At 40.5% G+C, this 27,302-nt stretch overlaps 1 long non-coding RNA gene across 2 annotated transcripts; it reads right to left on the minus strand.

The window, feature by feature from the left end:
• Positions 1-7,381: 7,381 nt before the first annotated feature.
• LOC141923829 (uncharacterized) lies at positions 7,382-23,377 on the minus strand. 2 transcript variants are annotated; one of them, XR_012623407.1, is made up of 3 exons: positions 23,199-23,377; positions 11,653-11,987; positions 7,382-8,707 (listed from the first exon to the last, which is right to left on the minus strand). It is a non-coding gene; the product is annotated as an uncharacterized LOC141923829 (long non-coding RNA). The 2 variants fall into 2 exon arrangements; XR_012623408.1 differs by lacking the exon at positions 23,199-23,377 and adding an exon at positions 22,681-22,818.
• Between the last annotated feature and the right edge of the window lie 3,925 nt (positions 23,378-27,302).

The raw sequence follows: 27,302 nt of genomic DNA on the forward strand, positions 1-27,302 counted from the left end.
TGAAAGACATTCCCAGGTACTAAGAGGCTAAACATAACAAAAGCTAACAGAAGGACAGAAAAGTTAAAAGAAAAATGTAAAATGTAGCTTTTCAAAAAAATTATTTTAAAATCAGGATACATAATTATTTAAAGAAATCATCACATGATGTGGTGGATTATCAGTCTGCTCAATCTGTAATCAAGATTGGATGCCTTCTGGGAAGATGATCAGGGGGCTGGAGCAGCTCCTTTATGAGGACAGGCTGAGACAGTTGGGGTTGTTCAGCCTGGAGAAGAGAAGGCTCTGGGGAGGCCTTATAGCGGCCTTTCAGTACCTAAAGGGGGGCTACAGGAAAGATGGGGAGGGACTCTTTGACAGGGAGTGTAGTGATAAGATGAGGGGTAATGATTTTAAACTGAAAGAGGGTAGATTTAGATTAGATACAAGGAAGAAATTCTTTACTGTGAGGGTGGTGAGACACTGGAACAGGTTGCCCAGAGAGGTTGTGGATGCCCCCTCCCTGGAAGTGTTGAAGGCCAGGTTGGACGGGGCTTTGAGCAACCTGGTCTTGTGGAAGGTGTCCCTGCCCATGGCAGGGGGGTTGGAACTAGGTGATCTTTAAGGTTCCTTCCAACCCAAACCATTCGACAATTCTATGAATATATGCTTCAGCAAGAGGCAAGCTGTACTATCAGTTACAAAATAACAAGATGAAACACTTTGGCTTGTGTTATAGAGGACAGGTAGGGTAATCTGAAGGTTTCTACTGTCCCTAAAAATCCTTTTTTTTTTTTTTTCTTAAGTCTATTCAATGTTTTATCTTCATATTTTGAATTTTTAAACAAAAAGGTGCTTATCCAAAACTTTGGGTACCAACCATCACTTATAAACAATATTGCACAAGAAATAAATAAAACACCCCACTTACTTAAGTGTAACCAAGTAAAACTATAAACTAATGTCTCATCTCTTTTGACTTTATGAATAGAGTTGTTTATTTGCTTCATACTTGTGACTCTTGGGATTGGTAATACTGCAAATACATGTGATATAAATGTGGGTTTTTTTATCCCCTAACTGACACACAGTTTTTCCTTTACCAAATGACTTTTGCTTGTTGTAGTAGGTGGCAGTAATCTCTTTCCACTTGATTTCTGCATGTTGCAGCTTCACCTAGAAAAGATCCTATTCCCTTGCTGCAGGAGTGGCAGTACAGAAGTAGTATTTTGTTCTCAATCATAGTTTGCCACTGGGAAAGTCAATTCAAATTGACTCTTAACAAACTGGAAATGGGTGATTGTGCCTGACATCAATGCTTCAATGCTGGCTTTTTTTTTTTTTTTTTTTTAATGTTTGTTGATATCTGTGGAGTCCTAGCTTCCAGAACTACACAGTTTATCCAGAAAATACTGAATTCACTTGAAAGAGATTCCAGCCACCAGAGAGGTCTGACAACTTGACCTAAAGCCTGAAAATGCCAGGCAGCAAAAAAACCAACATTGCTTCAACTTTAAGCCAGTCTGATGCTTTTTGCTGCATAACTCACATTTTTCTAACCCCAAGCATGGACAATGCCATACATTGTGCTTTCTCATGGGGTCCTGCTTTAGGACGATTGCTGGTTTTGCATTGGGCTCTCCTCAGTGTCATTTTGACTGCAGAGTGCTCTTTGAGTGTGGAAAAACATAATGGTTCTGCTCTCTGTGGCCAAAAGGTAGATTGAAGCAGTGATGAGCAAAGGGTAAATTCTTGCCCTTTTATGTCCAGGCCATTTATGGAGAGCAAATAGAAAAGCTGAGGGGTGTGGCAGGAACCAAGCCCATCCTGACTTGGAGGAATGCATGCCGGAGCCCGCAGCTGGCTCCTCTGCAAAGAGCATGGTGTGCATCTCTCCTCTTGCAGAGGTGGCTGCATCGTAGTGGCTGAAAGAGCCCTGTGCCACCCCTTCCACACTGCCCCTGCTCCTGCTCTGCAGATCCTCACTGGACACAAGCACAGCAGGAAGGCCACAGAAACAGCCTCCCAAATCCGGCTTCCTAGAGGTGATGGCCAGGCAGAGGCAGGGGCATGTTTGCCCAGCTGATAATTGCCTTTGCAGACACAATGTGATTTTATAAACAAGGCTCATATCCGTTAGGCTGCTCATGGCAGTGAGACATTTCCTATTCCACCCTTCACTGAGTAGAGGGTTTTTTTTTTTTTTATCTGTTACTAATTGGATAGCAATACAGTAAATAGATACAAGCTTGTGACTCAAGTTGTGCTAGCCCTCCTCAATAAGCAAGAGGAGCCCTGAGCATCTAAACGTCTGCCACTCCTCCAATAGTCAGGACAGCCTCCAATAGTCAGGACAGTCATCACAGTGACTAATGGTATCTTTGACCACAGGATATGTTTTTTTAATGCATCTGAGCTGTTTATCCCAGGCTAAAACCACCCTGGATCGGATGAGTGCTACAGTTCGGCTACATGCTGCTAATCCCCCAAGGGGAAGCATCTCCACGAGTGTTTAAGATGATTCTTCTCACTAACATTTAACACCAGTGACTGAGGTGATTTTAGGGAGCTTTACAATTCTTTCCCCCGAGGATACAGCAGGGACAGCCTGTGCAGGATGAATCAATGCCATACGTCAAGCACTGTTTGTATATGTTTCAGTGTATCCAGGCAAAGTCTTTTAACTTTCCATCCTAGAGCCCGAGCAGTACTTTCCTGAACCTCAGCCAGGAAAATTTTGTAGATTTGGCAGCAGGACTGTGGGAAGCCTGGTTGAAGACCAGCCCAGAGTGCTGGAGCAAAGGCTTTATATAAAGAGAGAGAATCCAAACACCTTCCTTTGTTTCATGCTACAAACGACTACAAATGGAGCCCTGAGATTGTAATCAGGCCCTATTGTATAAGCACAGGCCTTTCCATTACTCCATTACAGCTTTTTGGCATGTAGAACTTCATTATTTTTCAGCTGGAAAACTAATTAAAATGAATTCTTCTTTATTTATCGGAGTGTTAATACTTCAGTTCTAGAGTCCTCCACTGGCTTCCAGCCATTTAATTTTGGTCCCTAGGGCAAAGCCTGACAAATTAAGATAAAGCCATTACTTAATGTTCCCCTCCTGAGAGAAAACAAGAAGTATTTCCTGTTCTTATTAATTGCATGAAGTCAATTTCCATGGTGAAATTTCAGTATGATCAGAGTCGCTGCACCCAACATCTCTCCTCCTGTACACCACACTCAGCTGCAGCCATAGAGTCAGGGAGAGCTGGCAGGCTTCAGCTGAGCTGTCCGCAGTGTCGAGAAAATCACAGGATAAATGGAGGATTTGCTCAGGTGTTTGGCCTTTGCCATTTGGGAATCACCCTCCTCAGTACCTCTTAGGTGTTTTTGCTTCGAGAAGTGTAATATGCAGTGCTGTGCTTTACCTTCAAGGAGAAGCCTGGGGATCCCAGCCTTGCCAAGCAAGTTAGTCAGAGCTGTGGTATGGGCACTGCCCAGGTCAAGTGCCTTGAGAGAAGCCAAAATCAGCCTTTTTTTTTTTTTTTTTTTTTCTCTCAACGTGTAGATCACAAAAGTTCATGCACTTGTCAAGCAGTGTGTTGATTTAACTGATACCATTTCTCTATCCTCCCCAGCTGAGGAGCCTGGTGCAATAGGTAACAAACAGCCCTTCCCATGGCAACACGATTCAATGCCCTGATATTAGGGGGAATGGGAGGACTCCACTGAGCAAACTGGCCCACTGAGCCACAACTCGGGAAAGCAGCCAGGATGATGCAAAAAGTTTAGAGGGGAAGCAGCAAAACAAACAGAAAGGAAACACAGAGATGTGCCTGCAATTGTGAGGGGACAGCAGCGTTACTGTGTTTCCCACCCTGTTTGGTGTCGCTGGTACAAACCTCATGCCCTTTGGCCATCAGAGCTCTGCCCAGCATTGCTTCGATCTTCAATGCTCTCTTTATAACATTCTTGCATTTTAAAAAACCTGACACCATTGAAACCCAGCTCAATAGCATAAGTTCCCCCAAATATTTTCCTAAAGCTGACTTGTTTAGGGAAAGACTTGGCTAAACAAGAAGACAGCATGCCGAGTGCTGTTGAGCTCTGTTATCTAAGGTTTGTTGCCACGTTTGGGACTGAGAGCAGATATTACAAAATGTCTGTTGATTCCCTGACAGCAGCACATGGCTGGCACACTGGGTCAGGCTATGTCAGTGCCCTGGGGGGATGAATTTTCTCTGCGTCCCCCTCCAGACTTGGGACACCCTGCTTCGACAGCTACACTGGTGCAAGCCCTTGCTAGGAGCCAGGAGCAGCTTGCACAAGTGCCAGCATGCCTCTGCTGTGCCTACATGTGCCAGGGCCAGTGCCTTTGTCCCCTGCAGAGCTGTACAGCCTCCTCCTCCACCATGCGTCTGAGTCAGGGCGAGCTGCTGCTTCCTGGCAGGGGCTGAGCCCCATCCTGCTGCTGCTGCCCAGCCAGGGAAGAAAAAGCCCTGAGGTGCCCCCAGCCAGGGCCACCCCACAGCTTGTCCATACCACCACTGAGGCCATCAGGTCCCTGGACACTGCAAGCAGGAGGGGAAGCTAAGGAGGAGACAGCAGTTCCCCAGCAGCTCAGATCCAGGTGAGGAGGGCGCTGGAAGCCCCCCACTCCCACGATACTGGGGCAGGCACAGTCAAAAACATCCTTGAGGGCAGACATTTGGAAAGGAAGAAAAGCATGCAGCTTCTCTTCTGCTAGGCCAGTGCCAGCCAAAGCAGCCAAGCGAGGTGTAAGGACAACAAAGCCATTTCACCAAAGACCTTCACACTGCCTGAGTGAACAGCAATATAACCTTTGTTTACCTTACTCTTCCCAAAATCAGTTTTTCTTTGCTGATATTCCTTGGAAGAGGGTTGTTCATTAAAAAGTAGACATAGGATTTGAAGATGCCCTTTTAACCAAACTTTTAAAACTCCAGCATTTTAGGGGGTAATTATTATTTTATATTTCTATCCTTGTACAGAAATTCATTGCACATCCTCAGTTTTTCTAATCTCATAATAAATCTGTGATGGGTCATCTTGTCCTGCTACCTGTCACTGAATTCCATACACTTGGACTACACTGGGCACATACATTGTTAAAGCAGCAGGCAAGGTTATGAAAATTGCAAAAATGCATCCTGATACAATTTAGGATGATTCAGTGGATTAAAATGCAGAAGTGAGAAACAAGGAGAGTCTGGAACACATTTTCTGTTAAAGCACTTCAGATATAGGTTGTTACCATTATGAAAGAAGTCATAATAGCCAGTGTTATGTGACAAACATTACTTAAACCAACATGATTCAAGTACTCCTTTTCACTAGCCATCCCGAGAATTACATTAAAAAGTGTTATCTTCTTGAAATGTTTGAGGAAGATGTGAATGGCCAGTTTTGCCAATAGCTTAAGCAGATGCAGTTTCTATGCACTCTTAGGTCAATAGGGAATTTGATTCCTTTTTATTTTTTCACATGCATGCTTTAAAAATCCAGCTGTGGCTGCTGCCCCAGAGAAGGTCAAGGGAAAATGTATGTTCTCCCTAAGTTAAAGAATTTTTTAAGGCATTTGTACTGGGAAATTCTTCTGCTTGCTTAGTATGAAGGAGGGACTTGAATTTAGTAGAAGGGTAAGATGTAGGATGTGCTTTTTGAAGCCCCTAAGAAAATCACTAATTCACTGTGTTACAAATCCCTGACAAATCCCATTTCCCATGTACGATAGAGTCTTATTGGAACTTGGTCTGTGATTTCTCCACTGACTCTTCACCCTCTCTACACAACTGTACCATAAAGGAACCACTCTCATGGGTCTGGATGGGAAAGCTGTGTGCTTTCTGAGACCCCCCTGCTTAAAGACTCAAGATGTGAAGATAAGGCAGAAGCAGTGACCTGACCATTGAGAGCTGATAAGTGAAAAAGCAGTAATAAGGAAGTATATGAGGATGAGAGTTGCACTGCAGAGATCAGTAGCAGGGAAGGGCATGGGAAAAGGAGGGAAATGAGCTGTCAGCAAGATGACTCGTGAGCCTATTGACCAGGGAAATCATCTAGAGGAAATAGGGAAGACCTCATTTCTTGTCCTTATGGTTTGTCGCACGCTGTGTTGCACTGATTCTTACTTCTTTTTCTCCTCCCCGTGTGCAGTAACACAGTTTCAAGAAGAAAGGTACAAATGTACTCCTGCCTTCTCTCTCCATGCCCCCATCTTGCATAACAGATGGATTGGCAGTAAGGATGCTCCCCTGGGAGTACTCAACACAGATATACCATCAGGTATTACTCTATACATAATTACTAATTACTCAGTTGTGAGACAGATATCAAGCTGTTTTGCATTTGCACAGAAAGCCCCTGGGAAACTTTGGAGTGAAAAAAAACCAGCGCTCAGTGGTGTTCAGGTGCCCAGAGTTTAGGCAGCTGAACAGGAGAATTTAAAACCTGGTTTCCAACTTACACATCTACAGTCCATGTTTCCTGTAACCTCTCCAAACTTCAGAGTGCTTCACTTCTCACTGCTAGCTAATATTTCATTAACTTAGGTGTTTATGTGATATTTCTAGGAAACCACAACATTTTAAACCAAATTGATTGAAGACATGTATTACTAACACTGATATGATTTTACTTCTATTTACAATTTGGTAAGTGAAGAGATAAGCCCTGTTGAACTGCTAAAAAAGCAAAAACTTTTCTACCATCAAAATAATCACTGTTAAATATATTGCCATAAGTTTTTTACTCTATAGGAAGACTGGCAAAACAAAGGATTGGCAATTTTGCTGAGTGCATCCAAACTCACAGGGAAATGGAGAAGAGAGACAGCACCTCTGTTTTGCAATCTTGGGAAACCTTATAGCCGTGAGGGACAAAGCCTTTAACAGGATCCAACATTTTATGTTTGGATCAGATGTTCAAATGAATCATTTAATCTGAATTGCTGCTGGCCGTAAGGATTAGGAGAATAAGACATAATAAATATATCTACATTGCAGAAAGAAGGAATGATAGTAACACATGCCAGCTTAATCCAGGTTTCATGAGCAACCATAGCAGTAAAGATGTAGGAGCCTGGGATGTTGGGAGGTTGCTTAAACATGTTAACATTCACACAGCCTTGTATTCTCTGCTATGGTTAAATGCATTTGGGTTTTGTGTGGAAAGCACAGAGAAAAGCTTGTACACCAAGCCTCTATTTCCTCCCTGCTGGGGAAAGGTAAGCTCCTAACATGAATGCATGTGGTGTTAAAAGAGGACACCCACACTGTAAATTGCACTACAGGTGAAAAAAAGCAAAGTAAACAAACAGATAAAATTAAAAGGCATGTCCAAAGTGCAGTATTTATCCAAAGAGATTAACTTACAGAAGAAGACATCTAAGGTCAAGATGTATGATTTATTGCTGAATACTTTGTGGGCTACAGAAAAATGCACAGATGAAAAGATAAAGACATAAAATATGATGCTGTCAAGTTCACTTTCTGAATTAATTTTGTCCTAGCACTTACTCTCCACAGGTTACAAGTGAGTGGTTTTGTGAGTGGTTTAGAAAATTTAGAAATTATCTGACCACACAAACTCAAGTTTCAAAGAATTTTCTCAAATACATAGTTTTCCTTCATGACCCTTCTTTCTTTATATATTATATGCTTATTTGTTTTTAGTTTATCGTGGGGTGCTTAGCAATCAGTAGGATCTGCACCAGTGACCCTGCAGTATAATGTCTTCTCTTCACCCATAGAGCAATGGCACTGTGAGAGGAAGGTGGGTTAAACACCTTGCTGGACCTACCAGTTTGCTCCGTGAGTGGCACAGGGTGCTTCCCCCGTCACAGAGCCCATGTATTCCAGTGATTGTAATGCTATAGGTTTCCCTGTATAAAACTGTACAGTGTCCGCTCCTTGAATGGTGTGCCCAGTCCTGATTTGGGGAAATTCCTCCCTGAGCTATGAAAATGCTACTGCAGCTACAAGTTTACAGGGGTTTAGAAAGCAACTGCATAGACCACTGGAAGAAAAGGCCACCGAGGGCTGTGGTGTACAAAGATGCTGCCTACAACTATGGAAACCCCTCAGTCACGATAAGCTGGAAACAGGGAAAACATGCTGGGCAAGTACTGTCACGCATTCTTCTTGCCCTTACACGCTTCCCTTGGCATTCCCTTTGAGCCCATGGCAGGATCTGGGCTAGGCAGATCGTTCATCAAGCCCAGCAGAGCATGTCTTAGTTCTTACATCCACTTCCCTGAATGGGCTGAGTGGATCACGTACCTTCCACATAGCAACTGAACAGCTGACAACACAGTATGATGACCCAAATTGTATTTTAAGCATTTTTTGGAAGGAAACTGTTCCACAGTTGGGATGAGCTGTCCTGCTTGGCATCTTCTGTACTAATGTGTCCTTTGTGCCACTCCTGTTGCTTCTCAGGACAAAGCAGTGTCCTTCCCTGCCCCAGGCCACTGTTGCAGGCTGGGGGTGCTGGCCACTTCGAAGTGCAGAAGGATCTATGTCAGAGGTGGTTCTGCCAGCCGAACATTTTGAACACCATGGATGTGTGTACTAGATGGATGGCTGCAACACAAGATCTGCTTCCTAGTGTCCAGGGTAAAGTACAACAGAGAGACTGACTTGTGATCACATAACTAAATTTTTTTTTTTTTTTAAATTGGAAACAAGTAGTTAAATTCCCACTCACTCCAAGCTGAAAAAAGAGAAGGGGGACAAAAATGTTGTTAGTATTATGTCTAGCTTAACAATCATCTCATAAATATCCCTAATGTCAAAAGGAAGCAAGCAAAGTTGGGCTACTTTAAATAGTTTTCAGCAAGAGCCTGCAATGATGTCTTGGTATGCTCTAAAATACAGAAATATGTTGCCCCTTTGAAAGAGCATTTACTTACTAATCCTGTGGATTTTAGATCTTTCTGATAAAGGACTTCCAACAGCACATAGAGAATATTCAAATAAGATGAAAAGAGATGTGTGAGTACTTAATATCTTTAGAAACAAACCCTTTACAAATATTTGAATAACTGAATGCTTCACACTGGGAGAGAAACTGAAGAAAGTAAGAAAAGCATTTTAGTGTCACAGATATCAAACCACACAGCCAGTATACTCTGACTTCACATGAAATGCTCCATATTGAGCACCCAATCAGAAAACTGAGATTACAGACTGAATCAAACCAACACCTAAGCTGCCAGGAAGAATTCAGATGTGATGCGTCTGTGAGCTGTTGCAGATATAGATACTTGGTCTGGATACATAAATCCAGTAGAAATACTTACCAAACAGGAATACCTGATCAACAAAATCATTACTTCTTAACAATCCTTCATTATGAAAAACAATCCTAATTTTAGGCCTAAATTCAGTTCCAGATAAAGCCATACATCCGCCTCACAGGATATGTTTTCCCTACATATAATAAAATGCAGATCCATAAATTTATTTAAGTCATTCTCCTGAACAGTTCCTTTGGTTATTTTTCAGCCTGATGTTGAAGAACTTATTTGTGAACAATCCTTTCTTCTCTTTGACTTTCAGCAGTCATATGTACACATGCATAATACTTCTCCAATAAATGATTTTCAAGCCTTTTTTTTTCTTTGTAAATCAGTGAATAACATAATTAAAAAGAACCCCACAGTGTTTGCTCACTTTCATTCAGGGTGGCACTATCTTTCATTAGCATGCATTTGGGTGCCTTTAGCAATTAACCCAGGACTAGATTATGATTCTGCATGGTGCTGATGAGACAGGATGCTCTGGACTCCTGAAGTGGGCAGTGAGGTGGGGCAGTACCTGTAATGCTGTTATCGGTAATACTTCAGCAAGCTTGGAAGATACATTGTGTGCACTGCGTCAGTAAAGCAATGTAATTTTAATCATCCTACCCTGAAATTATTTCTCCATCTCCTGAGAGTCTGTCAGCACAATCTCCAAATCTCAGCCAGGGGTGACTCTGGTGGGTGCTCACATTGGCAGCAGCCTCAGGGCAGACCCTCTACAATGACATCTGCATTTCAGAGTCCAGCCTGTTCTCACAGCTATTTTGTGCATTTCAAGCACTCCAGAGTGCTCTATATATAGGGTATAAGAAGTCTTATATGCCATATTTTTTCTCTATATAAGGGCATAAGAAGCCTTATATGCCACATCTTTTTCAACATGCAAGACAGATTTTTTTTCTGTTCATTGTATCTTCCAAAGCAAGCCCAATAGAAAAGTGTCAAGACGACATCCTTTTGCTTTACTAACTGCAAGAAGGGCAATGTGTTAGCTGTAGGAGCTGGAGCAGGCATCCAAAGCAATTCAGAGAACAGGAACAAACAAAAGCTGGAATCATCTGGGCTCTCTCCAGCTTCCAAACCCAAAGCTGTACCTGCAGCTGCAAGATCTAAATATTTCAGTGGTGAATACCTACTTCTGGAAAATCCCCATTACATAAATGGAAACTAGTATGTAGACACATGCGGAGGTACATACCAGTAGAGGAACGATAAGTACTCATAACTGTCTTTTTGAAAATACTCCTTCTTACATTTTTTCTGAATACACAGAGCGTCAGGGAGTCAGAGCAATCACTTTCCCCAGAACAAACCATTTATGTTGCAGTGGTGTGCGTGCAGCTGTTATCACTGAACCCTGGGTGTTTCCTCAAGAATGACATTTACTATCTTGTTTGTAGCAAGTATCTCTGCTTATAAAGAATTCTGGAAAAATCACAGTAGAAAGTGAGTAGTCTTTTTTTCTGTGTGATCTACAACACATTGTTGTGCATTTAAGCTAAATCAGGCCAGTTAATAAAATCATGGAGTGCTAATGAGAAGAAAACTAGGCTTTTATAATTTGAATACTATGGATAAAATGAATGACTGTAGAAAACCAAGACATTTAAAAGAGGTCTTTAATGTTAACAGAAATGCCAGGAAGTAGCAGAGAATAGTTGTAGTAATGCTATTTCTCAGGTTCACCCTGTTGCTGTTTTCTGAATGGTTGGTTTAAATATCCACATAGGCAAACAGTGCTGTGTGATTATTGAATTAAGAATAAGCACACACAGCAAGAGCTTACCACCCCCAAAAATTACAAATTAGACTGCATTTTTAAAAAAACATAATAGTAGATCCTCTGTTAAGTTTATAATTAATGAGTTATATTCATGGATCACCCAAGTGCTATAAAATCACTGAAAGCTAGTCTCTGTTTGTAAAGTATAAACCCATGATGTTCTGGCACAAGGCATTTTCTCTGCAAACCAACCCAATATTTGCTTGAAACTCTCCACCAAGGAAAACCTCCTCTCCTTCTGAGCTCTCTGAACAGCTGTGTGCAGGCAGGGGGCTGCCCAGGACACCGACTTTCTAGGGAAAGCTCCAGCTGAATGCTTTCTTCAAAACTAAGGCAGCTTTAAAAGGAAACTGGGAGGTCCCTTGAAGGATGATTCCTACCAGCAGCTGCTCCGGACACACCACTGTAGCTTCAACGAAACTCAGCCACTGCCCTCACCCCTCCAACAGCCCTGGGAGTCGTGACGCCACCCCCACCACCATGCAGCAGAGACCTGAGCAGCAAAATATAATTACAAATAACCATATGTACTTAAAGGGTGACAAAAGTATAAAATATAAGAAAACATACCTTGAAGATGAATGTTTCCTAGTGATGGGCAAAATGATTGCAATGTGTGAAGCCCATGAATCATTTTGAGATCTTCAGTCAGATGGATAAAATATTATTCCATGTAAGTTATTACTACGTTGCATTTGAAATGGCGTTGTAATTTCCTGTCTAATGCTACCCTTAGGTCTCTTCTATATTACTGCTTTCCAATTACCTTTTATTTTTCTTCTTGAATATATATGTTTTGAATTATTTTTTCATCTGATGTATCAACCCACAGTTCTCCAGATTGAATCTTATTTTGTTATTTCCTGTCCACATTTCTACAATTAGGAGTTTATTGCTTTGTAAAGCTGAAAAAAAAGAAAACAAACAAAAAAAAGAAAACCAAGAAAAAATATAAAACATCATGTAAGGATGTTTATATCATGTGTTTGTATTTACGTCTGAAAACACATAGCCCTTGCTTCAAGCACTTTCTAAAAAATCTTAGGGAGATGTCCCAGATTCACTATCATGTACATAGTCTGTCTACTCAGATTAAAAAAAACAAACCCAGACTTTATAATCATATATTGCTGTCTAATCATCCTTTGAATTGTAAGGCATACTCATGCCAAAAGGAGGTGGGTAAAATCCAGCTCTGCCAGACTAAGAGATGGAGAATTTCAAGGTCAATGGCACTCCAGGAAAATTCTCCCAACACTGCTGTTTACTCCTTGAAAAATTAAATCACACCATCTCAGAGAACCACCATAAATCTATATAGAAATGAACCCCTCCAACATCTGGCAAGGCACCCCTCAGAAAGAAGGTCAGAGTGTCCAGGCACGGAGCAGGCAGGCATTCCAGGCAGTACCAGCAAGGGGACCAAGGAAGCCCCTGGTCCACCACCTGTCCGCATCATCACAAGTAAAACTGTCCCTGAGTTACCACAAAGCTTGACGTGTGCTGAAGGCTGTGGATTCAAAACGGTGGAGATTTCACCCATTAAGGTTCCCTTAGATGGGGGGATATGTGACATTTATTGCTTAGAAAAATCAGAAGCTTCCTTATTTCTACACACAGTGCCTTTACTCAGACTTCATTGAGGTTGTGCACAACCAAACCCGATACCAAGTCTTATGGCAACTTCTTCACTGCTTGACACATTTAGCATAATCATTGTCCTGTGCTCCTTCCCTTAAGTTGTTTTGCAGTCTGAGTTACACTGGTCACCTCAGCAGAAATTTAAATTAGTCTTTAAAAAGATGTTTTCCATTTAACTGGTGGTGACTAAGGGTACAGTCCTAATTTAAACTTTTAAAAATACTTCTATTAATGAAGATGAAAAAACAAACAAACAAACAAAAAGAAAATACCGAAGTCCCCAGAGATAAGATTTTTGCTATTTTTTCTGCAGGGTGTATTTTCAGTTAGCTGTTTCTTAAAAATTAAGAAAAAAAATCTGTTATAACTTTTATAGGGTTTCAAAAATCTATAATTAGCTTTTTGGAAATGGATGCCATTTGCAGGCAGAATGGTAAATAGTATTTAAAAGCAGAAATTTGATTAAAACTCTTCAGGGGTTATTAAACTGACTGTCACACTCTCCTGTCAGTATAAGAGATGACAAGAGCTATATAGTGAATTGCTTTCATGCCTGCTCCTCAATCATTTTAAGTGAACTGAGGGTGGGATGGACTATATGCCTTTCTCAGGTTTCTGTTTGCTTTGTTTTCACCAATCCAATGATTTCTGTGTATTCTTTCATTTTCAGAGCCACAGATTCACAGTGTACTAATTTAGTAGCATCAGAAAGAAGAAGATGTTCTAAAATCTCCAACTGCCTGTCCTGGGAATCACTGCAGCAGTTCAATAAGCCTCAGTTTTCACTTACTAATCTAAAATAAGACTTGGCACATGATATTTGCCAGCTGTTATACATCTACCAGCTTAACTACATTTTTTAATGTCCATGAAGTGCCATGAAGGGCCCGCTCATAGCCTTATTTGGATAAAACTTTACACCATGGTATATTAGATCTCTTTTTTATTTGCGCATCTGTTTGCTTTGTTCACTTATATTTTTTGGACCCAGATATCAGCAGTGTCCTGTATTCCTTTAATTAGTACAAATTGTTATATTCCTAGAAAGATAAGATTTATTTCTCCTATGGTGGGAGACATTTTAGAATATTTGCAAGTCAAAATGCTGACATGAGATTCTCTCTCCACTCCAAAGCAATTGCAAATCCTATTTGTAATTAATTGTCGTATCTCACAGACTACAAAGCCTGCCACACACTGCAGCTCCACGATTTCTAAGGTGGACATTATTTGGCTTTACATGGGAAACTTGCAGCTGCATATCAGTCACATTTTAGCTGCAAACAATTCAACTGCTCAGCTTTACACTAGGTTAAATCCTCACCCCTTTCAGTGACCTTATATAACAAGTGTCTCACTGAGGAACAACAGTGTCCATTAATCCACAGCAGCAGCAGCAGCACCAGAAGCTTCCTCCCTGTGTGAAGGCTGGGCACCTGCTCACTCCCTGGGCTGCAGCCATCGGTTGATGCTGATGTCCTGCTTTTGCCAGGAGAAGCGAGACTTCAGGCCTCGATGATGTTGCTTGCCCTGACACTCATCTCCAGAGGGATCCGTAGGAGGAGCTCAGAGCTATGGCGTGGTGCTGTTTGTGTCCCTGCTGTGTCCCCGGGGATGGCTCCCTCCCTGTCAGCAGCACTCCAGTGCTGCACGGCTCCCACGGGCACGGTGCAAGGGGAGCCCAACGTCCCTTTAGCTCTGCCAGTGCCTCAGAAGCAAAGACACTGCATTCGTGTACTTCATCACGGGTGTTAGAAATGCCTAAGATAGTAAACCCTCAGCATCCTATAACTGAGAACATACTGATTCCACTTTGTAGAGCAGGAGGAAGAGGCTGATGTTATAGTGTTTGTAGACTCATAAACAACAGTCACACAGGTCTTTCCAGAAGTACCAAAGCCCAACAAAACACAGGTTTTGAGATTCCAGGTTTAGCATTTTAAATGAGACTCTCTCCATTGGTAATTACATGAGAAGAAAAATAAATGTGTTCTTTTAGCTCAGTTCAGATCTCAAACCATCATCACTGTTCACAGAGCAAAGGACTCGGGAAAAGTACAGGATTCAGAGAACATCCTCCAATGTAGTTGTGTCTACAAAAATAAAGTTTAATCAAAACAGACAAGAAAGTAATTGAAATGGTGCTTTTCAAACTTCACCATGTCATATTCTTCATTTTCACTCTAGGAACTTAAAATTTCATAGACAAGACTGTCTTGTGTGAATGTAACTGCAAATATGTTGGTGAAAGTAGTTATCCTCTCCAGGTTGCTGATGAATATTCATTCACAGTGGAAGGTCTGATAAGAACATTGTGTCTTCTTCCAGAAGGTCACACCGGTCAAGGTAAGTGTAACAGCTTGTTAGTGAGACTCAGCTGACCATCTTTTTGTCTTGTGGCTGTTACAGAAAATGAACTCTGTCTGTATTTATTCCATACTTTTATTGATGCTCTCAGAGCACAGCAGGAAGAAAACCTGTGAGCTGCTGTAGCAGTGTGGCCTGGGGACAAAGCCAAGATGATGTGGTCAAAGACAGACTCCTTTTCATTCCCTTGAGCAAAATCCTAAGCTTTGCTTGCCATTGGCTTTGTGGTGACAGTCACAGGGGAAATTCCCAGTCACTGGCCATCTGAGGGCATTATAATGAAAAAAAATTCCTTTTCACCAGAGATTACTTCTGGTCCCCTCTTCCAGATCTTCCCAATGTATGAATGATAGCAATTTAAAATAAGGAATCGTAAATTCTCATCTTCCCTCCTTTTCTGACCAGTAATAATAGTTCTGTGCCTTTGGTAACATTCATGAGCAAGCAAACAATTCACCTGAGAGAGATTACACCAGTTTGAAGTAGAAAGTACATCTCTAATAAGGCAGATTCAAATCTCAGACACTACTTCCCCCTGTGCAAAAGGATTTGCCACTTACACCTGTACCACCAGTGTGATAGAGTCACTCCAGCCAAAGTAATTCATTCTTTCAAAGTATTACGCAGCCTTCCCAAGATACTTTGACTAGTATCCTTCACTTCCAGTTAACATAGCCTAAAGGTTCAGGAAATAGACATATGTTCTGTATTTGAAAAATACTGATCTTAGACAAAAAACACTAATTACTGACTGTAAATTGATCACAAATCCCCTATCTTTAGATTGCTTGCTTCCTGTTCACAGTCTCATTTTTGCTTGCCAATTTGATATTCTTGACTTCACAACAAAATTTAGGATAGGGTTTTGAAAAAGAGTAAGAAAATGTGAGAAATGCAACCCCCAGTTAATCTATGTTCAAACTGGACTGGAGAGCCTTACTACAAGAAATGTATTGCATATACTTACTTTTGAGTTTTGACATGCACCTGCCATTTGAATTGTGCAGTTCTCTGTCCACACTGTCTGTGAACAAGAGGGTATACGGCATGTTCAGGTGACATTTTAGCTTATTTGGCAAAAACATTTGGTTCATCTGCTAACACAGAGTGCTGCTGACCATGGAGTCAAGTGTCAGACTTACACACTATTGATATATCAATAGGAATTTTTTTTTCTTCCATGTAAATTGCCATTAACATTTTTCTTTTGTTTTAGCCTTGTTAGAATATTTTCTTTTCCAGATCATTTTGAATTCTTGCATTATAACTCCAGAGTCTTCTGGTGTTTATAGGAGGTGTGGAAGATATACTCTATAGCATCATAAATAGTGCAGGAACACTCATCATTAGTCATCTGTATTAATACTGATAATAATAAAATTCTCAAGTTATTTTATATTGATTTATTTCTAAGGTGAATAAAGGAATATAAATCAGTGAGAGAATTGGGAATTTTTACTGTATTTCCTTGTAGACTGGATTACATAGTAACTATATAGAAAACAAAATGGCTGAAAAATCTCCATAGATACAGAGTGCAATAGCAATAGGAGCCAGCTGATAGTTTTTAAAGTCTAAACTCCCAAACATCAGTCATTTTGTTTACACAGCCTGGGAACTGGAGCACAAAGGAAGATTAAAAGAGTTTTAAAAGCTCTTGGAATGGAAGATGCACTTGAGAGATGCCTCCTAAATGGAGTGACACAGAGAAGCTGTGTGGAGGGAATTCAGTCCTCTGGATGGGGGAAAGGTAATTGTAGATGAGGAGATATGCGGACCATCTACTCTTTTTAAGATAAACTTTTTCTGAAATGTTTTTTGTTCTAAATAGGGCAGAGTTTATGGGAAGAAAGAATATATTTAATAATTTATTTGTTGATTAGGTGCTTTTATATAACACCATAGCTTTATTCTACTAAAAGGTATTCATCATGACCATAACAACTCTGCCATAAATACTTCCTTTAAAGAAGAGGCAAAACAATTTTGCAGGGTACATGGTCGCACACCTGTGTCATCCCATACCCTGCAGGAGCTGGCATCCTCTGTGCAGGAGACACCTTCAACAGGACAAGGAGGCCTCTGAGCCACATTCAGATCTCAGACCATAAAGATCAGGATGTTCTTTCATTTTAATTAACACAGCTGCTATTTAAGCCAAGAACAGAGCATGGCCTCTGTGATTGAAATGTAACTGTCTGGGAAATTCTTCTCAGTTAAAAATGCTACTTTCTTTGCTACAGCTACTTTAGCTGTAGATTTGCTAAAGCATGTTATGGATATATAACTGAAAACAGCACTTAGTAGGTTGTAGTAGTTCATTACAAAAATCCATAAAAATAAAAGCTGTGTAAACCAGAAGCATTGCATACAGATGAAACAGCAGAGGTTGTGGTCTAGAGTTGACTCACAGGCTGGGTCAAACACAAATGTGTTAGCATTTACATCTGTCCCACAACACTTAGTCCCACTCCCACGATCAGGACCTGCCTCGTGTCCCAGCAGGAGGGATTTCTTGACAAGCAAGTGCTTAGGCAGGGCTCTCTAACTGTCACTAAAAAGAACATCATTGGCAGCCCGGCTAGCAGTTGTTTTACCTGATCCCCTTGATATCAGGTCCCATGACATCTGAGAAGGAAGTCCACACAGCAGCCCACCAGTTGGTTGTTATTATTCTTGCTAAAACTTATGTCCTTGAAGTTTCCTTCAGGGAGTTCAAATGGAAGGCTGCAGAATCCAAAAAATCTCTAAAGGACAATTTTCTGAATCAAGGCCTGGAAAAGCATTGACCTTTAGCATTGCTTATTCTTGATGTGTTTTCCCCCTCCCTTTGCAAGTGGTCTATGTGGGTATGTGAGAGACCCAAGGGAGGTATGTTTGGGAAGGCGAGATAAGTCTCTAGAAGGCAGGCTGTGAGAGCAAGGGATATGACTGATGAAGTTTTACATGTGAGAATCAAGGGGTTCTTTAAAATTGGCTCTAGCACCAGCTATGATCTAAATGTGAAAAATGTAGAACAGAAACTTTGTCATGTTGTCGAAGGCTGTCTGAGAACTAGGATTTTAAAAGTCCACCGGTATCTCCTCCTTAAAATGTTCCAGCCTAAGATTCAAGCCCAAGGGCCCAATCTGATCCACTTTGGAGAGCTGTTGTGTGCAAACTGACCCCTTTTCTGGAACTGAGGAAGAGTCATGTCAGACAGTTCAGACAGTCTATAAACTAGTCATCAGATAGCTCACCCTTTATCCGTTGATTAAATGTTCCCTGACATAGCCTTGCTTTATCATTGTCTCTCTTTCCTCTTCCCTTATGTAGCAGTGACAGAATTCTAAGTGCAATCCACAGTCCTTACAGGCAGAACTGCTCTGGGCTGGCTCTCATTTGCCTGTAGGAACAAGTAGGTGGAAGCTCTTTCCTGGATTTGCTGGGGCAGAAAGAGAGCAATGAGGAAATCAGTAGATCCATACCCATTTAGTATTCACAGCATTCATCAGTTGTAAGAAGATCACCTCTTAACCATTTCAGAGGCTGCCCGGTCCATCCTGGACACTTGCCCTGACCTTCCTCTTCCAGTAGAGTTTTTGCTCCATGGTAACCATCACCCAGGTGGTTATCAGTCACAGTCTGACATTTGATATAAGCCAGGACCAGAGATCTCCAGGGAAGGCAGAACAAGTTGGGGTAAGGAGAGGAAGAGGATGATGATTTTTTAAAGTAGAACAGCCGTCTTTTCAGATAGAAACCTTTTTAGCTTTAGGAGGTTTTCCCTGCCCCCAACTGCTTCTTCCTCCCCTGTCTTTCATTGCCCCCTTTAAGAGAGTATCAAATGCCAAAGCATTTGATGTAACTGGGTTCTCATGGGGAAAAAATATTTTTACTGGGTTTTCAAGTCCATTAGCTGCTATGCTCACAAAGAAGAGCTAACAGCCTCAGTCTGCACTGCCTCTGCAATTCAAGCAGAACAAACATGAGTTAACAGCTTACAAAAGTCTGGTTTTAGTCTTCCCCTGAACCTGTAGGATTTTGTGACTTTAATTTGGCTGCCTTCCTTTTAAGGCCATGTTACAGTGTCTACCTCACTTTCACGCCACCCAAACAAGCCACATTCTGAGAGGTTCATATTCAGTTCTACCATATCTATATTAGTGTCTGCTTCAGCGGGTTTTTCCAGTTCTTAGTAACAGTTAGTTTGCTTTGCCTTGGCCTACTTCAAGAGCAGAGTGTGTCTCCACCTCTCTGCGGGGAAAAGCATTTTGTTCATACACAGGAGCCTCTTTACAATCTATTTCAATGAGCAGGAGGAAAAACTGTAAAGGGATGAAGATAGGAGAATGATTTGGCCTCATAGGACAAACAAGCGAAACACAGGGAATAGTCCAGTGAAAATGCACAGGAACATTGATCTGGCAGTCACATACTTCCATCATGAAGACCAAAGCTGAATCTTGGGTTTGGTACCAGGGTTATCAAGAAACCCCAAGATCCTATACTGTGTTTAATTGTTAGTTTTCTTACGTTTGTTAGAAGATTTTTTTTTTTTCATGATATTTAGTATTAAAGTCAAAAAAACAGTGATACTGTTCAAAGTTCAGCAAAAGACTTGGAGAGAAAAGGGCTGAAGTATTTCTTGATAGTGCTGAAATGTACTGATAGTGCTGAAATCTAGCTACCATGGTAAGCATAGGTTACACACTGCAGGGTCTGCCTAGCTCCCTTATTCCCTCCAATAAGAAATACAGTCAGTACATGAAGCTCTGCAATTTTAGAAAGTTATTTGGATTTTTTTAAAGATAAGGCAAATTCCTCTCTAAACACCTCTGAATATTGTCTCCAATATTCAGCACACCTAAGCCTTGAGTACTGATGATAACAAATGTTGCAGATTGGGGAATTCTCTAACTGCTGTGTTTTATAAAACATTTTCTTAGTTTATAAAGAGGATTGTGAAAATTAGTGCTGAACAGAGAGTTTGGGGCAATGGAGGGGTGGCATGTGTCCGGCCGTATCAGTGCTGTGCATGGCAGCATGGGCACATCAATGCCACCAGCTGACATGGAACTGTTCCAGTCACCAGGGTACACTGAAAATACAGGGCTGTGGCCCACTTGTGTTTCTGTTTCCTGTATAAGAGGAAAGAAGTATTGAAGTATAAGGAGGGCAAAACAGCAAATTATAGACCATATTTGCCACATCTGAAGAATTTTCTTAATTTACTGTACACATGTGTCTATAATCCACAATTTGGCTGACTTGATATGCCTTTACTAATAATAGAACATTTTTATCCTTAAAACAGTACTTGTTTAAGAAAATACATGTTCTTATATGCTACTCCTGTTTGCAAAGCAAATGAGCGAAGACTGACAATGTATGAAAAATATAATACACCATTAAAGGTCATCTGCTTTACGTTCTGCCTCTCTTTGTGGTTTATTTTTTCAAAAAGCAGGTTTAAGATGGACAATTTAAGATATGCAATAGCATTCCCTCGGTCACTGAGTTGTGCTTGATACCTGCACATGCAACCAACACATGAGGCTCTCCACCACTCTGCAGTCTGGCTCTAATTATTTCCATGCTTCCTCAGTTCTGAGAAGGAAACTAGAAAATCTCTGATCTGCTCCATCTGTTTGCTTCATACAGTGCCACATGCTGATCCCTGAAGAACACAGGCTACAGCACATCCATAAAACTGGCTCAAAAGGGGTTGAGTGATTTTTGTTATAAAAAACAAGATAAGTACTTTTAATTTTTCATTTATCTTCCAGCTCTCTAATAAAAATGGGTAGGGTTTTTGTGGTTTCAGCAATGTCAAAAGAAAATGCAGCACAAAGAAAACTTTTATTTACTTGCAACTCATTTTGGCAGATAACGGTTTTGAAAGCCCACACTAGCATGAAGCTTGGACAGCAAAATAGCCTTCCTTTTTATTCATTCACATGGCAATTCACAGCCCTAAGAATTGCTTATGATTTGTAGTATACCCCAAAGAAATCAGAATTTCAGCTGGAGCAGTATCTTCCTTTAATTACTGCTAGCACTAAACAAGTGTCATATTTTCACCCATGATGATAAAGGGAGTTAAAGCAAAACTCAACTGTGCCACCAGTACAAAGTTATCCCTGAAACATCCTGGAAAACTCCTGGATCCAGTTGCCTGGGGAGGCAGCCTACCATCAGATCTCAGCTTGCCTGGGAAGGCTTTCCCCAAACCTTCCCGGTCTGCTCATCTCAGCTGCATCTCACCTGTGCCAGGATAACTCTCATCCAACCAGTCACCCAGGGAGAGTGCTCCAGAGAAGTATTTCAGCATTATTAAGAGTGCAAACAAACCAAAGCAATGGAGGAAACTTTCAGGGAGCTTTAAATAAAAAAATATGTATTAGACCTGCTCTGATGCTACAGATTGAAAATGTTTGGGTTTATTTTCTTTTCCTGTCCTACTGTGGCAGGTTTGAAGGAGTGATGCACATAGCCCTCTGTGCTTTGAAGTAGACAGATGTTACTATTTCTGATAACACCATTTGGAGTTTATTTTTTTATATAATTAAATAGAATGAAAAACTAGTAGTTCTGAGCTCTTCAAAGGAAAAAAAATCATCACATTCCCATCTGCTGCCATGGGAGTGCTTGCAAGTGTGTGGTTAAAGTGAAGAGTGGTGTACAGGCACATTGCTCCTACCAATGAAGCCTCCAACCACTACAAATTGTATCGGTTGTGATGTAAACACACCCACACACATTTAGCAAAGGCAAAGACATTACTCTTGAGGAATACTGTGCTTTGAAAAGAAGTGTATCACAGACATCACTAATTTTAAAGAAGGAGGGAGGAATTCTGTCCATGCATTTCTTAAAATTATAACAAAGAGTCTGCGTTCACAGACACACATAGACACAGGTACACGCTCAAGTGATGAAATGAAATTTATTCTTCCCTTGTTCATTATTGGACATTGATATACTTGTCCTGCCGTCAGAAAATTCTCATGCATTATCTTATTAATAATCACTTATTAAACTTATTTAATATTTCAAATGAAATGCAACATTGCTTCTTTCTTATTTGGCAGACACTTAGAAAGAGCTGGTAGAGAGAAAACAGCCATATATAAAGCTTTTTATTTTGAGAGTAAACTGTAATTTCACAACAATCAATGCTTAAAATACCAGTAAGTCAAAATATTAAGATGCAATGTCTGATCAGCACTCAGTGCATTAAGGCTCTCATTAAAGTTTATGCTTTTCATTTCAGTCTACTTCACAGTAATGTTAACCACACTGTTCTGCTTTCTCATCTAACAGAACTCAGCATCACGCTATTGAATCTGGATCACTGACTCTGTCAGTACAACTTCAGATTAACACTGGTGTAAAATGAAATCATATTACCTGTTTTCACTGGTTTGTACGCAACACTATATTTTGCTTCATGGTAAATGTTTACTCCTTCTGGAAGCTCATTGTGAAATCTGGCAGCTAACAGCCATTTTTCAGCTGAGAAATTTCTCTTTTCTCTGCTCCAAATTCTTTACAGGATAGTATTTCTGCTGATGCCTTTGCATTTTAAATTCACTGATGGCAAAGTACCTGAAATGAACTTCCCAAGAAGCTGATCCAGAGAAATCCCAAGAATCTGGCATGGTGCACAGAGGGCAGCAGCTGGAGATGTGCACAGCAGCTGTGCATTTTGCATGGGCTCTGCAGTGACACTGGAGGAGCGAGCTGCTGTCGCCACCTTCCCATTGGAAGTTTCTGAAGAAGTCTCCTTTTCAAATAGTTTTGTTAGTCACTGCTGCTAAGGAAAACAAGCTGAAAGTCAGCACTTACAGATAGCATCTCTCTGCCAGAAGAGAGGTTTCAAAGCTATCAACTGAACAGAGAGTTTCCCATCTGGAAAGTAGTATGTTAGAGGAACTAACAGTTGAAATGGCTTATTTAGTCTACTCTAGTAAGGGCAAAATATCCCATTATATAAACCCTAAAGAGTTTTAGGAATATTTTACCATTGCTTTTTACTGTGAAGTAGAAAGGAACTAAATTCAGCAGCACAATCCATGGGCAATATTCTCAAACAAGCACTCTGAAACAAAAAGCGTATGACTCACCTCTTCTGCTAAAAAAGTTTGTCCTTCCCTCCTGGGACACCAGAACTGATGTTGTTACAGCTGCTTCCGTGTGGCATTTTCTGGACCATAGCTTCTCTTTCTACTTTATGCCTATTGAAATAGTTCTGCTGCATTTGTGCATGCAAGAAAAAACACAAGAGCAACAGAGAGGAGGCATTGCAAACTCTGTCACCCTGCCTGGGGCACCAAAAGGAATCTAGCCAGAGCACTCGGAAAGGCCTCGGTCATGTATCTCGGCTGGTAGTGCAAGTGTAGGAAGACTTCTCTCCAGGAGGAGGCTCCTAGCACTTTTTGTCCTAACACAGATTTTACCTACACGCTAGCTCTGATTCAAGCTCAGCAGGCTCAGCAGAATTCTTCCCAGCCTTTCATGGAGAGATGCTTAAACTACTACATTTGCTACTACTTTTCTATGTAGCAGATAGTGGAGGACTTTGGAGCTGGGTCGGAAGGCTTTGGGTTGGGAATCAGCAAACTCTCTTGACTTAATACAAGAGAAGAAAGAAATCCACCTTTGTAAGACTGGAAATATTAGTGGAAATTGAAAATTAGTGGAAATATTGACAACTTTATCAACTATATAAACTGATTTTTTAGATCTTTTTCCATTCTTTTCTTGGGGACAGTATCTGAAGGATTGATTTCCTGAAATGCAAAGGAATCAGCAGAAGTAAGAATAGGAAGAAGCTTCACTCTCACAGAAAGAAAAAGGGTATTTGATTATTCATTCAGTATTACTTTGTTTGAAGTAGATAGGAATTAGAAGTATGGGGAATACTCTAAAAATACTATTAAATTATTTTTCTGCTATTTTTCCACACCCATTCCAAAGATTCCACTGAGTACCTGTAAAAGCTGCCTGGCAATTTACAAACTAATTGAAGAGGCTTTGGAACCACAGGGCTATGGATATTATTCTTCAATCCAACTGAAGAATACACACCTCAAGGTCTGACTGTTACCAGTGTGAAAGTGATCAAAACCAAGTATATTGAAATTACGATTATAAAAACCCTTTTCTAAGTGGTTTTTTCCCTTGAGTTGGCCATGAAAGAAATATACTTTTAGCATGCATAGCCAATGATCACAGAAGTGTCTGAAACGGCTTTTTAATTCTGTTCTCTTGACCATCACTTCGTTGTGCAGAGTCTTACCAAAACAGCAAATTTAAAAGATGGTTTATTTAATTTAGTTCCTACTAGAAATATTTGTAATACTACAGTTAACCAGTCAGCACCAGTGGTATAGAATTAATTCGCTGTTTGCCCACTGTCTGAACACAGAACACAACTCTTAAGTGGTTATAAACTCCATTAACCACAAAAAAAAAAGGTTTAAAAAATACTTTTTTGGAACAGTTGTATTTAGGACACTGCTAAAAAGGAAGGATTCAAAGCTCTTAATCATATGTTCCAAAAGAGCTTTAGCTATATGTGGAAAACTAATGTATACTGTTCTTTATGGATTTTCTTGAAGCTGGAAAGAAGCATTGCCATTGCCTGATCTGTCTCCTGCATAACATGAGTCATAAGATTTAATGGAGCTGGAAACTGATGTCTGAACTATAACAAGCAGTTGTGAGATGCAAATTTAGACTTAAAGCCTTCAAGTGTGAAGAACCTGTTAGCTAGCACGTTTAGCAAAATCCAATAGCTCATTGACTGTATGACTTTATTTCTGTGGTTGTTTCTTAACTATATATAGACTTACAACCCTACACATTGGTATTTCAGTACATAAAATGAACAGGGTAAAAATGATCAAGATACTATTGAATATGTTAATTTTTAAGAAGATAATTAGCACCTTGGGGTACTTGGAGTTGCTGTTCAGTTCGACAGGAATAGAGTTCCCATGAACATTTATCAGAATTAAGGCAGTAATGGCAAGACCCTCCAGCTGGTGCAAGCCAGCATAGCTCTAGGGGCTTCTCTGGCTTTGCAACTGTTGTAAACCCAACTTCTTTTTTCTGGAAGTTTCTTATATTCCAAAAGATAAAACCCTTGCTATAACAGCAAAGAAAAAACAAATATTTTGGAGAAGCAAAGAATGTTAACACTTTTCTTCCTGTCTTGTCAAAATGTCTGGATGAAAGGATGTTTCATAGCTTTAGCTGTAGTTCTTACAACTTTTACTGCAGTACCAGGAAGGCATACTACCACAAGCTACTAGTGTTCCTGTTCCTGCAGCTAGTGCATGTTTTTTGAGACTTTTTTTTGCTGAAGTCATTAGTGCATATTGTCTTTCTGCTATTAAAAAGATACACAATTTCAAGAAGGACAAATAATCAGCCACCTCATTTGAATTTGGATCCAATATTATATACTTTCCAGATACCCTGTCATACAGCGTGAGAAAAAATGTCTAGTAGACATACTGTTTTATATATGATTACATTGATTTGATATAGTCTGCAAGATAATAGATCTAATTACAAGTTTCTGTCCTGTGAGACCAGTTGCCACTGCAGGAAAATGAATAGGACGATCTGAACACAGCTGAGACTTCTTTGTTCTGACTAAGCATTTCTGCCTGGATGATCTGGCCTATGATACTGAGTGCTTGCTCTCTGCAAATATGGAGCATTAGACCCACTATTAAGCAACCAGCTACGTGTTTCTTCTGTTTGGGTGAGAGCTACTGTTATATGCCATCAGCCACAGAAAAGTGACAAGAGGTCATTTCAGATCACCTCCTGCAGAGTACCAAACGAAAGCAGAAATGATGGCCAATTAAAGGATTTAGGAATAGACAATCTGAACATAGCCCAAATATCCAGGTTCAGTACATAGAACATTTAGCAAACTGTTAGATGAGACCCTAAAGCAACCTTTATTTGCACAGAATACCTAAGAGAAAAAAATATTTCAACTATTAGCAAGCATGAGCAGCATACTAACCAAGAAGATAGTATTAGATCAAAAATGTCAAATGCCACAAACTTGTTTGTTTCCTGATACAACTCCACTGACTTCAGCCTAAGCCGATGGCGGCTCCAAAGACCTAAACTTCATTCCATGGCTTCTTTGAACAACTTGAAAGTATTAGAAGTCATAAATATTTCAGAGGATTGCTTCTAAATTTGGCCTTTGAAAAATAAACAGAGATCAGACTAATACTGCTATGCAAAGGGGAAGGTTTCCAGTGAGGGCACAACGCTTTCAAACCACACCTCTGGGTTTTGCAAGGGCATGTTAATTGCCACCATGAGGCTGGATTCCTCACCTTCAGGGTTTGCTTGCTGGCCACTTCAGATTAAAGTAAGTTTTTGGTCAAAATTCTGAGTTTGCCTCCTCTTACAGCTGTGATTCAAAGAGAAAGTAGGTAAAACCTGCTAGATTTATTGAGCCTTTGTTCATTAAGATACTGAAAAACAGTTACTAATATTTTTGAAGATATGCCATCTGTGAAATGTTGTCAAAACAAAAATATACAGCACACAAATGCAGGTAAATAACTCCATATTTCATCTTGCTGATAATCAAATTAGGAAGGATGTTTAAATAGTAGGTGTACCTAGATCAAATTAAAATTACAGAGGCAGTGACACACAGAAAACTTAGGTTAGATATACAGGTTTTTTTATTTGGTCCCTTATTTTGTGTTCTACTTCTGCTAGAGTGATGCTGCTTCAGGTTATGTGGTTGTCAAGATATTATAAATCAAATAATTGATCAAATGAATGATGTATTAATTAAACTGAAAAAATCAATATTAGATATCTTGGGATTCTGATAATTTTTTATAGTGGTGCTAAATTGTGGTGGTTTAGTCCCTGCCGGGGTCTGAGACCACACGACCGCTGCCCCTCCCCCACAAAGGGAGTGAAATACAAAGCCCCAGGGCTGAGATAAGGAAAGGTTTAATACAATAGTGCAACAGCAACAAAACAAACAACAACAATAACAATAACAATAACAGTAATAACAATGAACAGAGCAAGATATCTACCGATACAGCAGTGAGAGCAGAGGGATGGCATAACACACGTGTTCACCGATTCTCCCGAGCTCCCGTGCTCTGGCTCCCGGACGTGACGTCAGCATGGTATTGAATAACCTGGCTAGAGCTTCCCCCCACTGC

The sequence above is a fragment of the Strix aluco genome, chromosome 5 (assembly GCF_031877795.1).
Source record: "Strix aluco isolate bStrAlu1 chromosome 5, bStrAlu1.hap1, whole genome shotgun sequence".
Taxonomy (NCBI): domain Eukaryota; kingdom Metazoa; phylum Chordata; class Aves; order Strigiformes; family Strigidae; genus Strix; species Strix aluco.